Consider the following 16,532-nt stretch of genomic DNA (forward strand, 5'->3'; position numbering starts at 1 on the left):
ATAGAGATAGAACCTAAATAATTCCAAGTTTAATGCAAATTAGGGCTGACTTATGCATTAGGGACAGTAGGCATAGTGCCTAGGGCCCACAATAATTTTAGAAGCCCATGAAATTGTTTTAATTGCCTTTAAAGTTGGAAGAAAAACATGAAATTTTAGAGTCTAAGAAAGTGTTATTTTTTCTCACAACAGAAATAAAGAAATTTTTAGGGCCCATAAAAATCCCCTAAATTTTACCTAAAACAGAAAAAATGTTGAAGTATTTTAAGTTACATCAAAAAAAATTTAAGTATTGATACTATGATGGCTGAAGAGTCCCACAAAGGTAAAAATGTCTAAGGCCCACAAAAGTTATTTTGTACTCATGACAACATCAAATGAATGCAAATGGGGATTTTTTTGTTTTAATAAGCAAATCTCAAAGCATTTTGGATAGCCTTGCTTTCGGAGAATCATATTTAGACAAAAGAAAACTCTGTTGATTAGAAAGATGAGCCTACCTTCACACAGTGCTATAGAAAGCATGCAACTGCCAAGAGAGCAGTAGAGCAACAGCCAGCTTGGAAGTCATATTTACACTGGATTGTTTCTTTCCAGTTTCCCATCGCCCCCAGACGCTGGAGTGCTTAGCTGTCCCTGGGGACTTGTTGTGCTGACTGGAGTGCTCCTGAGGATTTTTATATTATTGCAACACTAAATGCGTGTGGATACTCATCCTTGAACTATGTTACTGGAAATTACACAAAATTCAATATGCCACTATGCACTTTGAAACTAACCCTGACAGAAACAAACACTCCCAGGTCTCAGCAAATTTTCAGCATGCTTAAAATTTAACCTGATTTAGTGTAACTATTTTGTTAAATGTACACACCTCTCAATTTGATTATTTTTATTTGAATTCCTAATTTTATAGCATTTATACTTTGAAATAAACTTAAAACTTATATAGAAAAGTTGAAAGAAGAATCTAAAGAATTCCAGAATTTTTTGGCCCAGATTATCCAGTATTTCCTAAGAACAAGAAAATTCTCTTATAAAAGCAGAATACGACTATCAAAACTAGGAAATTAATGGCAATGCAATGCTAATACCTAATCTGTAGATTTTACTCAAATTATGACAATTATCCCAATAATATCCTTTACCTTGATGGGTGGATAAATGGATGGATAGATAGATAAAACTGTTTCAGGATCCAATGCAGGTTCAAGTATATTGCATTTAGTTGTCATGTTGCTTTAGTCTTCTTTATTCTGGAACAGTTCCTCAATTTGAATTTATCTGATGTTTTCTTATGATTAGGTCCATTTTTGGCAGCAATATTCCAGGGTGTTGTGTACCTCTCAGTACATTTTATTATAATATATCTCTGATATGGTTTGGCTCTGTGTCCCCACCCAAATCCCATGTTGAATTGTAATTCCCAGTGTTGGGGGAGGTACCTGGTGCGAGGTGATTAAATCATGGGGATGGATTTCCCCATTGCTCTTCTCATGATAGTGAGTTATCATGAGATCTGATGGTGTAAAAGTGTGTGGCACTTCCCCATTAGCTCTCTCTCTCTCTCCTGTCACCATGTGAAGATGTGCTTGTTTCCCCTTCACCTACCATGATTATAAGTTTCCTGTGGCTTTCCAGCCATGCTTCCTGTACAGCCTGCAGAACTGTGAGTCAATTAAACCTCTTTTCCTTATAAATTACCCAGCCTCAGGTAGTTCTTTATGGTAGACCACAGTTTGGAATACAACCCCTATTTCCAAATACACAAAAATAATTAAAAGGATTTCTCCCAGGATGTAGGATATTAAAATATGTTTATGTCCTAGAAAAAAAAAGAATTGCTGAATATATTAGTTTGCTAGGGCTGCCATAACAAAATGCCACAGACTGGGTGGCTTACACAAAAGGAATTTATTTTCTCACAGTCCTAGAGGCTGGAAGTCCAAGATCAAGGTTTCAACAGGTTTGATTTTTTCTGAGGACTCTCTCCTTGGCTTGAAGACAGTTGCCTTCTCATTGTGTCCTCACATGCAATGGTCCCCAACCTTTTTGGCACAAGGGACCAATTTCATAGAAGACTATTTGTCTGTGGATTGGGGTAAGGGGATGCTTTAGGGATAATTCAAGCACATTTACATTTATTGTATACTTTATTTCTATTATTATTACATTGTAATATATAATTAAATAATTATACAACTCACCATAATGTAGAATCAGTGGGAGCCCTGAGCTTGTTTTCCTGCAACTAGATAGTCCCATGTGCAGGTGATGGGAGGCAGTGACACCTGAAGTGTATTGCTTATGTCCAGTCTACTCCATAATCTCATTTTGGTTGCTGTCACTATAGAAAACCCTGCTTCACAAAGATAGGATACTGGCAATAGAAGCAGGATTTTCAGTACCTTTGTGGCAATCTCAGGATATTCCACCTTGACTTTAATCCAGAATGTGTGGAGATTTGAAGTTGTCTCAAACATACTTTTAAGGCCATTGTCATTTGCCATCTCAAGCAGTTGATCCTCTTCTAGCACAGACAAAGTCAGTTCAGTTGGCTTATTCACAAATGGGTCACAGATTCATTCCTTCTCAGTTCTAGCGTCTTTTGTAGTTAGAAAATAATGCTTAAACTCTTTTGAAAGCTGAGATAGGTGATCGTGCACTAGCTGGGAGAAAGAAGGCCATGGCTCAGTCTTTTTTCAAAATCTTTGCTAATTTTGGAACATGTCAAAAATCTCACCGTTCACTTGTTGCCCCCATAATTCCACTTTGGCTTTGAATGCAGCCCCTCTATCTGCCAATTTGAACACAGCTATCATTCTCCTCTGAAGTGAAAGGCTGAGTTCCCGGAACAGGTTGAATATGTCACACAAGTAAGCAAGTTTTTTAACCCATTCTATGTCACTGAAATGTGCTGCCAGTGGTGTCTGTTTTTCTAAAAGAAATCTCTGGAGTGGCTCTCATAACTCAAACACTGGCCAGTGATCTACCTTTAGAAAGCCATCTCACTTCTGTGTGTAAGAGAAGACTGTGTGCTCTGTGTCCATCTCCTTGCAGAGCTGCATGAACAGACATGAGTTAAGGGCATGCACTTTAATGTGGTTAAAGTTTTAATCACACCTTGCAAAATGTTGTGAAATTTAGGTGATATTTTTTGCTAGCCGACATTTCTCTACGGATGACACAGTGTGAAGGGTTACATTCAGAAGTGACCTCGTTGACCCAAGTAGTGAAACCAGAAAGCTGTCCAGTCATGGTAGTCAGTCTGTCCATGCATGTGCCAACACAAAATGATCAATTGAGTTTTCCTGATATGCAATCATTCGAAGACTTGAATAGTTCTGCAGCTATGGTATTAGTTGGCAACAAAAGTGCGCAAAACATATCCTCATGCACATCTTCTGAAAAATATATTGCATAAAAATAAGCATTGTTGCCTTACCAACATTGGTAGACTCATCAACCTGGATCACGTACGGCAGTGGCTCATTAACTCTCTGTAACAATTGTGCCTCAACATTCTCTGCTATTTCATCAAATCATCTAGTTATGGTGCTAGCCAAATGAGAAACACATGCCACCTTTTGAACTACAATCTCTCCTAAAAGTTCGTGACATATGCCCTTAGCAGCAGCAGGATCAACTCTTCACCAATAGTAAAGGGCTTCTTAACTTTAGCAATGTCATTAGCCACTACAAATGATGCTGTCAGTACAGACACATTTGATAAAATGGTGGGCTTCAATCATTGCTTCTGTTCTTCTTGTTCATGCTTTTTTTATCTTTTGAAAAACTCCAAAGTCTTGTTTAATGCAAGGTGCCTGGTCTCCATGCAATGAAGCAATTTTGACGGTTTCATGGCTTCATTGAATAGCCAGTCACCACATGTTGTACAAAGAGGGCTTGGAGAATGTGAATTATCTGGTGCAATGAACCTGTAATTTAAGCAGGACTCATGGTATTTTCTTTTAAATGGAGCTTTCTTCTTGTTGGCAGTCTTAGAGTCTTCTGCTGTCTCATCATTGGGTCTTTCCCCCTTTTCAAAGAAACTCTCCAGTGATGATTGTTTTTATTCATTTTGGCTAGGGTTAGCTTGTGGGCTTACCAAAAGTGTGATTGAGATAAGTGTGCAGTGCAGGAAGGAGGTGCGGATGGAAGTGGTAAATAAAATAATGGGCAGGACACACATGGACTAAAATAAGGGTCAGATTCTGACTTAAAGCCTGCCACCAGATGCAGCTGTACAGTTGAAGTACCTCAACTCACTTGCCACTATACAGCCAGCCACCAGATGCAGCTTAATTATCACCTGCCACTCAGTGATAGGGTTTTGATATGAGTCTGCAGGCAACTGATTTATTATGGTCTCTGGGCAGTCAAACCTCTCTGCTAATGTTAATCTGTGTTTGCAACCACTCCTCAGAGCTAGTATCACCACCTCAGCTCCACCTCAGGTCATCAGGCATTAGATTCTCATAAGGAGCATGCAATCTAGATCCCTCTCATTCCCAGTTCACAATAGGGTTTGTGCTCCTATGAGAATCTAATGCCACCACTGACCTGACAGGAGGCAGAGCTCAGGAGGTAATGTGAGCAATGGGGAGTGGCTATAAATATAGATGAAGCTTTGCTCCCTTGCCTGTGGCTCACCTCCTGCTGTGTGGCATGGTTCCTAACAAGCCATGGACCACTATCAGTTCTTGGCTCAGGGGTTGGGGACCCCTGTTCACATGACCTTTTCTCTGTGCATATGCATCTCTGGTGTCTTTTCCTCTTCTTTTAATGACACCAGTCATCTTAGATTAAGACCAATCCACATGACCTCATTTAACCTTAACTACCTCTTTAAAGGCCCTATTTCTAAATACAGTCATATTCTGAGGTGTACTGAGGGTTCAGACTTTAACACATGAATTTACAGGAATGCAATTCAGTCCCTAATACTTAATGAAATGTCTTTGCTCTATTTCTACTGTTATTTATTTTGTTTTATAAGAAAAGTTTCAGTTTCTGGTATAATGTGCACTGTTGAAGAGCCTTTGCAGTTATTACAATTAATATATACTTTATTTTTATCTAGCACCAATGAACAGCTGAGGCCTATGTATTTTTTTGTGTGAGTCAGGAGAGGACAAAAGAGGGTTAAAATCTGTATTAATGTGCTCACCAGACAAGAAAAGCAAACTTTTATTCTGTAAGTGTTTAGTTTTTGATATCTTTAACTTTTGATATTTTACTAAACTTAATTGTTCATTAACTCAATAATGTTATTTAATAGAATCAGTGTTATTCATAATTTCATAAATACTTTTTCAACATCCTATGTACCAAGCACTGTGGTAGGAGTTGTAAGTACAACAGTAAATAGGATATACGGGAAAGATATATAAGAAAGATATATAAATAAGATATTTCTTCCCTTATAGGTCTTTCAGTCTACTGAGGTTATGAAGTGGCTGGTAAAATGTAGTCAGCAGAGTATTATATCGTGGATAAGTACAGAGCTCATGGAAGCAAATGGACAGGACTTTGCATCTGTTTGGTGGGAATTGATATAGAAACTGAGAATTAGGGTTGAGCATAGAGTTCTTAAGACAAAAGTGATGGGTGAAAAGAGGAGGTGACAGTCCTCACAACCACAGAGTGTTTACATCTGTGTGCTCTCTCCTTTAGAAACCCTGGGCCTGCTGCAGAAGCAGCTTTCATGAGGGAAGTTGCCGCATGGACTTTCAGGCCACTGACTGACTCTTCTTGCAAAGAAATGACCCCAAATATTTGAACCTTTGAACATGTGCTCAGGGAAGCTGTTGATCTATATATAGATCCTGCATATAACCTATACATTCTTTAAAATTCAACCCAAGCAGCACCCCTGATTGAATGCTTCCTGAAAGATCATTCTTTCACCCTCCACCTCCCTGTACAGATTAAGATCTGAAGGTTTGTTCTCCAGGCCTGGGAACCTTTCTGTACCCTGTAACCTGGAAACTCACTGTACCTTTTCTTGACGGACTTCCTGGTTGATTTCCTCTTAACAATAGTAGCTGAATCTGAATCCCAAGCACCTCACACACAGTAAACACTCAAGAAAAATCTGATAAACAGTGTTAGTCTTTCACAGTCATTCTTGGTCAGCAGCCAAAAGATCCTGTGTCTGAGGCCAGGTTGGCTCCATTCTAAGCTCGGCATGCCATGACTCACTGTTTCCTAGACAATGTCATTTGTTGGCATGGCTATGAAGCCCTGTCCACTTGTGGACTTTCCCAAGGATTTCAGAATCTCCCTTTAAAATCCCTTTCTCCAAGCATTTCCATCACAGAGTCCTCAAGATCAAAGGAGTTATAGAATATTGTTACCCTGAGGATAAATCAGCTATTGCCAAACATTTCCCACATGAACTTTGCTTTCAGCATCTAAAAAAGAGAAAACAACATGTGGTTTACTTTATAAATTTGGTGAAATAAAACCTGACAAGCTAATTTTAATGTAGCAGACATGAGTGTGATTTGAGTGGAGAACCAGAAAGATAGAACGGTATCTACAGATATCTATATGCCTAGTCCAAACTACCACTTTAGTGTCAAGGAAAGAAAAATCTCTTTGAACCAAAGCCAAGGAAAACTTTTCATAAAATCATGTAGGTCTGTTTCATCATTTTGGCCATACAACAGCATCTTCTTTCATTTGTTACTGTTACTAGTTACTAGGGTCACAGTTGCTAACCTAAAAATAAGGATGAACACTTTTAGATAATTTAAAAAACAATGCCAATCAGATAAATCAAGACATAATCACAATCATAGGTAAATGTACCATTAATCTAATTAGAGCCCCTCACTAGTTCAGGCTTTTTTCAGGGCCTTGGGAGGGGCCCTAGGAATGTGCTCATGTGGTCATATAGTTTTATACAATTTGCTAAGAAGTCATATATTTAATCAAGTTGATTAAGACTGCCTTTTTTCTCTCACTCTGACTTTATTTCTTTACACTTCTCCTTGTATTGGGTGATGTTGGAGTAGCTAGACATGTTTTTGAGATGTGGCTGGGGGAGGTTGAGTTGAGGGTACTCAAATTTAGTTTAGCTTTTGTATTTTATTGTTTTTATTGTAACATGTATACATGTAAAATACATATGATATGTATTTTATTGGTTGACAGTTATGTTATGAATGGTTCTGTTTTTACTAGCCATCCTGGTGTGAGACTGGCTCCCACGTATGCTCCTTTGCTTACTGTGCACACTCACTTAGCATTCTGATGCAGAAATCAGAATGTGTCCTAATATACACGATACCAAAATGATGCAGGTATGGAAGAGGCAAGGTTGAAATGCACAGATCCGGGAGCTAGTCTGGGGAATATTATTCCAATAATCAGAGTGAAAAATCATAAGCAGATAATTCACTTTATATCAAGCCTAGATAAAACAAACCCCTCCCATTCAGGAATATACTCAACAATACAGGGTCTTCGATTACAAATACTTTATATTTTTTCCCTTATTTGATTAGAATGATCATGTTCAATTGGAATTTAATAATGTTTCATAGAATATCAGAATTTCTGTGTTTGTAGGGCATGTAGCTGTAGTAGCATGACAGTGAGTTCATCCGTATGTGATACTGCATACTTTATGCATTCAGCTATCAATAATAGCTATTTTTATTGATAAATGTAATTTAATTTAATCACTTATATTTACATTGCTAATATACAAGAGTGTTTCTTTCAAACCACAGGTTAACACACACTAAAGGGCAACGCCGTTAAAGGAAAAGAGGAACTTTGGAAACTATGCTGTCTGAAAGGAAAGCAAAGCACTCTTCATTAACAGCTAGTGGGCTCCTAATTTCTGCCCATGAAGGCATGTTCATACTGACAGAGCACCCCCTCAAGGGGAAGAACCATCCGCGCTAATTCTTATTGTCCTCTTCTGAGCTAGTGTGCTCATTGTTCATACAAACTAGTGTGTCAACATTAAAACAAAAAGGGAGTTGAATCAATAAATGACTTGGGAGGCTCTCATAGTTTTAATAACTATGGCGACAGAAGAACACTGGCCATAATATTTGGTATTAGCACTGGTGTCTGGATCTATAACTAAAAAAGCTTCTTCATTTCTCCAAACTAATAGATATGACAGATATTGCCACACTTAGCTCTACTTAAATAAATATTCTAAACTCAATCTCAAAGCCACTAGTGGAATTTCTGTCACAGTCTCTCCTATAGTCAAAAAATAATTAGAGTAACAGAATAGTATTTTTATACTAGATAGATATTTGAAGAAGAAATAGTCCTCATATATGCTTTAATATTCTCAAAATGTCTCCATTGCCCTCCCCCAATACCATCATTTCTTTGTTTCAGGGAAATGGCATTTTAATAAAACACTTACTGTGATGTACCATTTACTGGGCAAAGCCAGCTGCCTGGCCAAGTTGAAAGAGCACAGAAGCAAAAATTTAATGCTTTGATGTAGAATCCTGGCTCCACGACTTCTCTGAGTCCCAGTTACTTCGTCTATCAAGGGCTAATAATCCTTCTTTTTGAGGTTGGTGTGAGAATCAACTGAATTAATCCATAGAAAAAGCCAGCACACTGCCTATCCTGGAGCATGTATTTTAATTCCCACGTTCTTTGCAGCTTTGCCCATAACCTCTACTGCAGCCTCAAGACCCACAAACCTAGACATTAATTTGTATGCTAATAGTCTCCCATGTTTGTGAGAGAGTTCGGAGCTTTCATATTCATCTACCATTGGTAAGAGACAGGTTAGCCAGCTTACCTGAGGTCCCACAGCTGGTCAATTACAGAGCTGAAATGGTTAACTCTAGGTCTAGTAGGCTACCTGCTCTCCACTCTCTCCTACACAGCCTCTCACATAGCTTTGAGGGGGAACAAGCAGCACTTTTCAACAAAGGAAAATGTGCTGAATCCATGAATTATTACTTTGGCCTAGAATATTTCAAAAGAAGTGCTTAAGGCAAAATTTAAAATTATAAGAGAAAATAACTTCTACTTCCCTGACCTGTTTTTTTATCCCAGTTATGGTGACTCACCTCCTTTGCTTCAGGCAACTTGCTTGAGTGCTGTAGTGCATCATAGGATATGCCCATCATGGAAAAAAAAACCCAGTACCCCAGGAGAAAAACCAAGCCCCCACTAGAATGTCAGCTCCACAAGGGCAGGGATTTTTCTATTTTGTTTAGTGATGTCTCCCAAGTTCTTTTAATACCACCTGGAACATTGTAGGTGCTCTGGTGAAGGAGTCAGTTCTATTGAATAAGAATGAGAATGTGAATTCTAACATCACAATGGAATCTCAGGCAACTGTGATCTGGCCCTTAGTCTGAATTCCCATAGCACTTAGGAAAGTTGGCCTTGAATTGCTGTCAGGGATCAGGTGAGGTGTCAGGTGGTCTCCACCTACACTGCAAAGTCTTCTAGGGCAAGGGCTGGACCTTGTCTTTCAGCTCAATGCTAATCCTCAGCAGGTGTGTTTTCAACAGACACATACACATGCATGCATGCATATATATATATATATATATATATACTCTTTGAGAAACTAATATTTGTACAAATTTGAAAGTAGTTTTATACATATTTCTACATAATAGATTCAATTTGGCTTAAACCACAGTAATATGGGTACTTTAAAAAAAAATTCAAAATGCCAATTATCTGCAATCTAGTCACCTATGTGTTGGTATCTTTTAACCAAAAGGCTAAGTACCTGTATTGGTCCATTTTTTGAGTCACTATAAAGGACTATAAAGCACTGTAAAGGAATAACCATGACTGGGTAACTTATAGAGGAAAGAGGTTTAATTGGCTCATGGTTCTGTAGGCTACGCAAGCGTGACTTCAGCAACTGCTTCTGGTGAGGGCCTCAGGAAAGTTACACTCATGGCAAAAGCAAAAGGGAGAGCAGTGACTGCCACATGGTGAGAGAGAGATCAAGAGAGAGAAGAGGGAAGGTCCCAGACTCTACAACCAGATCTCACATGAGCTAACTGAGCAAGAACTCACTTATCACCAAGGGGGATGGTGCTAAGCAATTCATAAGGAATATGTCCCCAAGATCCATTCCCCTCCCACCAGACCCCACCTCCAGCATTGGGAATCACATTTCCACATGAGATTTGGAGGGGACAAACATCCAAACTACATCAGTGTCTAAATTAGAAGATGGTACAGAATTAAAGTCAAAGGAGATGGAGAGTTTTGAGGGCTTTTTCATCAAGGTATGGTGAGGCTTACCAGAGGCCACCTCCTGGTCAACAGTTCAGGGTCCCTCTCCCCATTCCACCACTTGGCTGTTTTTATGTTTGTGGTAACTATATTTCATGCTGTGGATAGTAGTTTAAATAGGATGGCATTCTATCAAAAAAATTTTTGAGAAAATGGTGACAGACTTTAAGCAAATAAATAATAAGAATTTTTTTTTAAATTACATAAAAACAAAACTTTTCCATCTAGTTTGGGATAACATTCTTCTATGGCTTCCTGGGTTGTTCCTCCAATGACTCTTTTTTGTGTGTGTGCCTTCTGAGTCATCTACCCTTGCCTTCTCCTATGAATTTGGACACCATACTTTCAAAATAGAGGGCAGGATATCCAGTCCTTGCGATGCATTGGAGAATAAAAGTTTTAAAATCAAAATGTCACAGAAAACAGAGAATGAGAATTTACTAAGTTTGTAGACTAACATACTGTTACAGGACTCCTTTGGTGCTGCTTCACCAGCTGGAAATCTCTGTGGCTGCTGTGACCTCTGCCTGTGGTCTTGCCAAGGCCTGCTGGGCTCACTCTTCCCACTCAGCCTGGTGGGCTGTACTCAGCTTGTGCTACCTGCCTGGATACCACATGTGAACAGGGACTCTGTGTTTTGCCTGTGGCTAAACTGGGCATGCCACAGGCAGCTTTTGCACTGGGAGCCGGAGTCTAGATGAGGGGAATGCAGTGGCACCTGAAAACTCGGAGATGCCAGCAACTGTGGAGCCCCAAGTGATGTTACAGCTGTCGCCTGGGGAATCCTGAGGTCTAAGCTCCCAAGAAATGTTGCAGCTTTTGTAGTTCAGCAAGCTGGCCAGGAGAGAATAGTGCCTAACTGCTTCACTTCTTTGAGCCTGCAGCTCGGAGGATGGAGGCATGTTAGAGCTCTCCCTGCTGCCTGCAGCTTGGAGGATGGGAGTGTGTTGTGTTACAGCTCATTTGTTCCTGCTAAATAGGGGCATGTGGCACCCAGTGGCTTTTTTCACTCCTGTAACTCAGTGAGCAGGAGTATGTGTTACACCCTTTTGGCGTGTTCTGGGTTCTTGTCCTGTGACCAAGAAGAATGACGTACACAGACACTGGAGAGTGAGCAAAGCAGAGAAGAATTTTCCTGAGTGGCAGAAAAGCTCTCAACACAAGAGGGGACTAGAAGTGGATAGTCCTCTGTGTGAGAGGAGGCCCAAAAGCAGGTGGCTGTCTGTAAGGTTGAGTTTGGGGTTTTTATGGGCTCAGAATGGGGGAGTGTATGCTGATTGGTCCATGGGTGGGCCTGGAAAAAGCATCATTATATTGGCTAAAAGTCATCGAGGAAATTTCAGTCTGGTCATGGGCTCTACTCAGAACTGGCAGCTCAGTTTTCAGGCTTCAGGCTGTCTTTGGCTTGGAGATCAGGTTTTACCAGGGACGCATCCCTGTCTGCCTAAGAATTTGTCTATCTCCCGTTGCTATCAATATAGCCAATTTGACTAGCTATTTCCAGGTCAAATTATGTCACTACATAGTGTGGCATGTGAAGATCCTAACTATACCCAGATAGATTATTATATCACCTTCCCCATTCTTATGTTCTAGTCTCCAGTAGAACATATCAACTGCCAATTCATCAGAAATACTACCAACAACAACAACAAAAAACCCCTTCAGTCAGGAAAAGTTAAATTTATTAGAAGTACGCAACAGGAGGAACAATGCTCTGACAGCATTTTAGTGTCTCAGAAGGAGGATGTTCAGAGAATTGGACTCAAAATATTTAAAACTGATCTGACAAGGTAGGGAATGGACTGGAATTGGGCACAGTTGCTGACATAATAGAGTTAGTGGACAAAAGTGGTGAGGGTCTTGCTAGAAAAAGCAAACTTGTCTGAGGAGTGATCTGCTGGCTCAGATGTGCAAACTGATGTCCTGAATAAACTGACTTAGAAGAATTTCCTTAAGCAAATGGCAAAGTTCTCCATGAGCTTAGTTTTATTTTCTATGTAAGAATTTCCTGGAACAAAGAGTTAAGTTATACTAATACAAATACTGTTAGTTATCAAAAGAATGCTCTAAAAAGTAGAGAGCTTCTCGGTAGCCTCAACCCCTGGAACAGTACCTAGTATAAAATAAGTGCACATAGAAATATATCTGGTAGTCAAAAAGTATTTGTTGAGTTGAATGAAGATTATCTTGGTCCTAATTATAATGTTAATTAAGATAGACATTGTTGCAGATTTGAAAATGCCCAGAAGAGGAAGCCAGGGATCTGAATTCTAGTACTGATTCTACCACTAACTACTCATCTGTCTGAAACTCCGTTTACTCACCAGACTAATGAGCAAATTAGACTCGATTATTTCTAAGATCCCTTGAATTCCAAAATACACTATCACTTTCCACGTTCACTTAGGAATATTTAAACCTCCTGCAGATACACATTTAACTGCTAGTGCACACAGGCTTCAGTTGTTGCTTAGAAAAGATAATGCATTCTGAGATTAGGGCTGATGGGAAGAGATATCAAATTTTCACTTGGTATCTATTAATAGCAATTTGGGGATCAATAGAATGCCTCATGAGCCCCAGAACATGTAGGCATGGGATGCCCAGATTTATGATCCAGAGGAAAAAAATCCTTCATCTCCTAGTATTTCATTCCTAGAGCCTTTGCTTGTTTCAAAATAATAATAATAATAAATAAAAGTGGTATTGCTATCAGTCTAGTGAGAACAACTCCCAAGAATTTTCTGTGCATAAGAGTTGCCTAGATGATGAAACCCAGGAAAAATCAATGAGTGAAAGAGAAAACCAGCTAAAGGGGAAAAAATACCCAAGAGATCCCAGCAGAGGATAATGAGGGCAGAGGACAGAGGCTATAGTAAGGGGAGGAAAAAGAGGATAAAGTGGATGCAGATTATGCTTATGCACAGCTATAAGCAGTGGTGCGTTGGTAAAACAGCTTTCAAATTTAAAAAAAAAATCAGATTTGTAGCATTTACTGATTTCCATAAACACTCCCACTGTGGCCAAATTTATGCTTCCAACAATGAATCACTGGCTATCAAAATTCCTTACCATTTGATAACCTGCCCTTGTAAGCCTGTATGAGCTGGCCAGAGCAATGAGGTAAGTGAGGCTGACGGAGTAGTTCTCACTGACCAAGGGTGAGCTCCTATAGGACCCTCGGGACGATGACTCTTCAATTACTGAATACTTTTTCTGGGGTTTTCTTTTCTTTTCTTTTACTGAAATTCTCACTATGCTCTGCTTTAGGGAGTTGGTATTCATATCCTGTAAGTCAAGGAGAGTTTTTTTGAGTGGGAGCTTGAATAAATTGAAGTGGGTCAACTCTCAAGTGCCAGACACCCCTGTTATGAGGTTTAGATGGCAATTACTATTTCTTCAGTGATCCTTGGCCACTCTGAGATGGGAGTGGTCAGAGAGAGAAAGGAATGGAATGTCAGTGAAACCACTTCCTGTTCTCAGCCTGCCCCGGGGCCTCACTCGCTCCCAGCCTTGCATATCAGGGCTTGGCCTTCCTGTGAAATGAACATTCCTTAGCCCTAGCTTCCAGGAATATTGGATGCTAGACTCTAAAATAAACTGATACCATTCACAGGCCAAACCAGAAGAAAACCAGGAAACATATGGCAAAAGAAGTTTTCTTCAAGAAATTATTTTCCATGTCATATTTGCGTAAATTTGTCATGGGCCTGTCACTTCCATGAAGGGGGAAACCAGCATGACTCTAGCATGCTGGCATCCTGGTGCCCTTTGCAGCTAAGGTCAGACTGTTTCTCCTCTTGCTTCTTTTCTGCATTTCTTAGTGGAATCATGACCAGCACATTTGAAGCTACAGATGATTATATTCAACACTGTATGTGCTATGAGTGAGCAGCCTGAATTGCACAACAATATTTCATTTGGCTAATATTTCAGTTTGTTGAGTCATAAACCTGACAAGTAGCTACAGCCTACAAAATAGCATTTTCTGACTCAGTGCATGTGAGAGAGAAGTGGCAGCTAAAGGTTCAGCACAGCAGACACTGTTGGCACAACCAGCTGACTTCACAGCCTCGTTCTATAATCTAGATTCCTCTCTACTTGACTCAATGGCATTGCTTTATAAATTCAATGTAAATCTCAGACCTTCAGGAACATATCCCAAAACACATGATGAGCAGCATCTGATGTTCAGCCTTCTTTTCCTCTAACTATGAAAGTGTCCCACCAGGAAATGACAATAGCTGTCAGCCTATTAACTCATGAGCAATTTGATGCCTTTTGTCTGAAGAGTACAAGTTGAGAAATGAATTTCCTGTTGCTGAAATTCTAATACTTAGAAACTCCTCAATGAACAAACACAAGTATGTTCTTTGTATTAGTAGCAGGGATAAAAAGGAGTTTTTTTAAACCAAACAATTTAAGTGTTTTCACAAATGTCAGCATAGTGGGATAGGATCTTAGACCATCAAACAGTGGGTTTTCCTTGTGTTGTAGTTTTTCAAGTGTCCATTGAAGAATCAAGAAATGCTGATTCTTCATTTTTCTTAATCATGTTCCACTGTTCTATGTTATCATAAAATGACTAATTAAAATGCTAATTTTAACTAAAATTAATGGCTTTCTCACCTGATGTCTTAACTATTGAAACATATTATCTATACTCTCCTTTCTTTCCCAAGAACGTCCTATTCAATTCATTAAGCTCTGTTGGTTTCCAAGCACTTATAAAATGAACTCTATGTGCAGGTAAAAACAGAAATAATTCTTGTTTCAAAAAACATAAACATTCCTCTGAGGGGTGTCAAAATTAGTACAAATTAAAATATGTTATAATAACCTAGATTTTTTCCCAAATTCATCTTTTCAGTCATCTGTTCTAGGATAATTTTTCATAATTTTCCTCCATATGCACTTCTTCAATGCTTCATGAGCCCATATCTAACAATTGTGGGGTCTTGAGAGAGAGTTCAGAGAGGCCCATGTTTCTCTGTCTAAATATTTAAGGTTTTCTTAACTAGTTAACAAAATGTTAAATAAAATGAGTCTGAGGATCTTCCTGTCTTCACAGATACACAGTCATGCACCATAATGACATTTTGGACAACTACAGATGGAACACACAATGGTGAGGCCATAGGATTATAGTACTATTAATATATATTTACTGTATCCTTTGTGTGTTTAGATACACAAATACTATTGTGTTACAATTGCCTACAGTATTCAGTACAGCAACATGATGTACAGCCTTGTAGCCTAGGAGAATGGAATAGAGCATATAGCATAGTTGTGGAGTAGGCTACAACATCTAGGTTTGCATAAGTGGACTCTAAGACGTTTATGCAAGGAGGAAACAGCCTAATGGCAGATTTTGCAGCATGTATTCTGATCTTCATGTGACACATGACTGTATATTAATAACGTTTTCAAAATATATAAAGTTATGGAATTTGTATGATGAGAATCAGCAAAATATCAGAGAAAAGTGAATTTGTAATTCCATATCTGGGTATTCTGTTATTGTGCAGGCAATGTCTGGATGCGTACAAAATAAAATCATGCATAATTTAAGATTTATTCTATTTTTCTATATTTATTATATAAAATTTACTTCACTTCAGCAAAATTAGTAATTACATTTTTGTAATTGAAATGGTCACATAATTTTTGTTCTATAGACAATAGTGCCATTTTAGATGATGCTTCAATCATTTCTTACATTTATTTATAATTAATTTAAATTTGGAGACGTTTTACTTTTCTAATGCAGTGACAATAAGATTCCTAAAGCACTACTTAGATGCAGAAACAAAGCATACATTTGATGCTATATTCACACATTGTAATATGTCATCTGTGGTAAGTTACCTAGACACTGAGCTTTCAGAATAAATTAAAAAGCATCTGGTGGACTGATTCCTTAGGGTTATGCTTATTAACTGATCTCAGAAAAAGACGTGGAAAATGTGGAAATAGTCGGCACTAAGGATACATGGTCCTCTTGACTTTTTCCAAGCTTCTTCGGCCAAGTTCCCTGTGAAAATTTTGATTTGTAAATATGCTTCGAGCTCCTCCTAGTCATTCCAGAGCCAAAGAGAACAGAAGGGAGCTCAACTACCATGATCATTATTGTTTAGGCTCCCCACCATGTCCCTCTGGGATCTCAGCCTTGGGCTTGAACTTTGTTAATCAAGAAAGTAAATATCTAGTGTTAAGGAAGTTTAGGAAGTTAAGGGTCATTTGGCGCCCACTCTAGGCTCTGGTTC

The 16,532-nt window shown here is 38.9% G+C and overlaps 1 protein-coding gene across 1 annotated transcript in view; it reads right to left on the reverse strand.

Annotated features, from left to right (window-relative positions):
* The window catches only part of MTHFD2L (methylenetetrahydrofolate dehydrogenase (NADP+ dependent) 2 like), a 185,480-nt gene extending 176,253 nt beyond the window's left edge, over positions 1 to 9,227 (reverse strand). The window contains exon 1 of the mRNA XM_058433931.1: positions 9,066 to 9,227. The gene's annotated coding sequence lies outside the window, so the exon portion shown is untranslated. The remainder of the gene's footprint in view (positions 1 to 9,065) is intronic.
* Between the last annotated feature and the right edge of the window lie 7,305 nt (positions 9,228 to 16,532).

Source organism: Hylobates moloch, unplaced genomic scaffold (assembly GCF_009828535.3).
Source record: "Hylobates moloch isolate HMO894 unplaced genomic scaffold, HMol_V3 SCAFFOLD_2, whole genome shotgun sequence".
Classification (NCBI taxonomy): Eukaryota; Metazoa; Chordata; class Mammalia; order Primates; family Hylobatidae; genus Hylobates; species Hylobates moloch.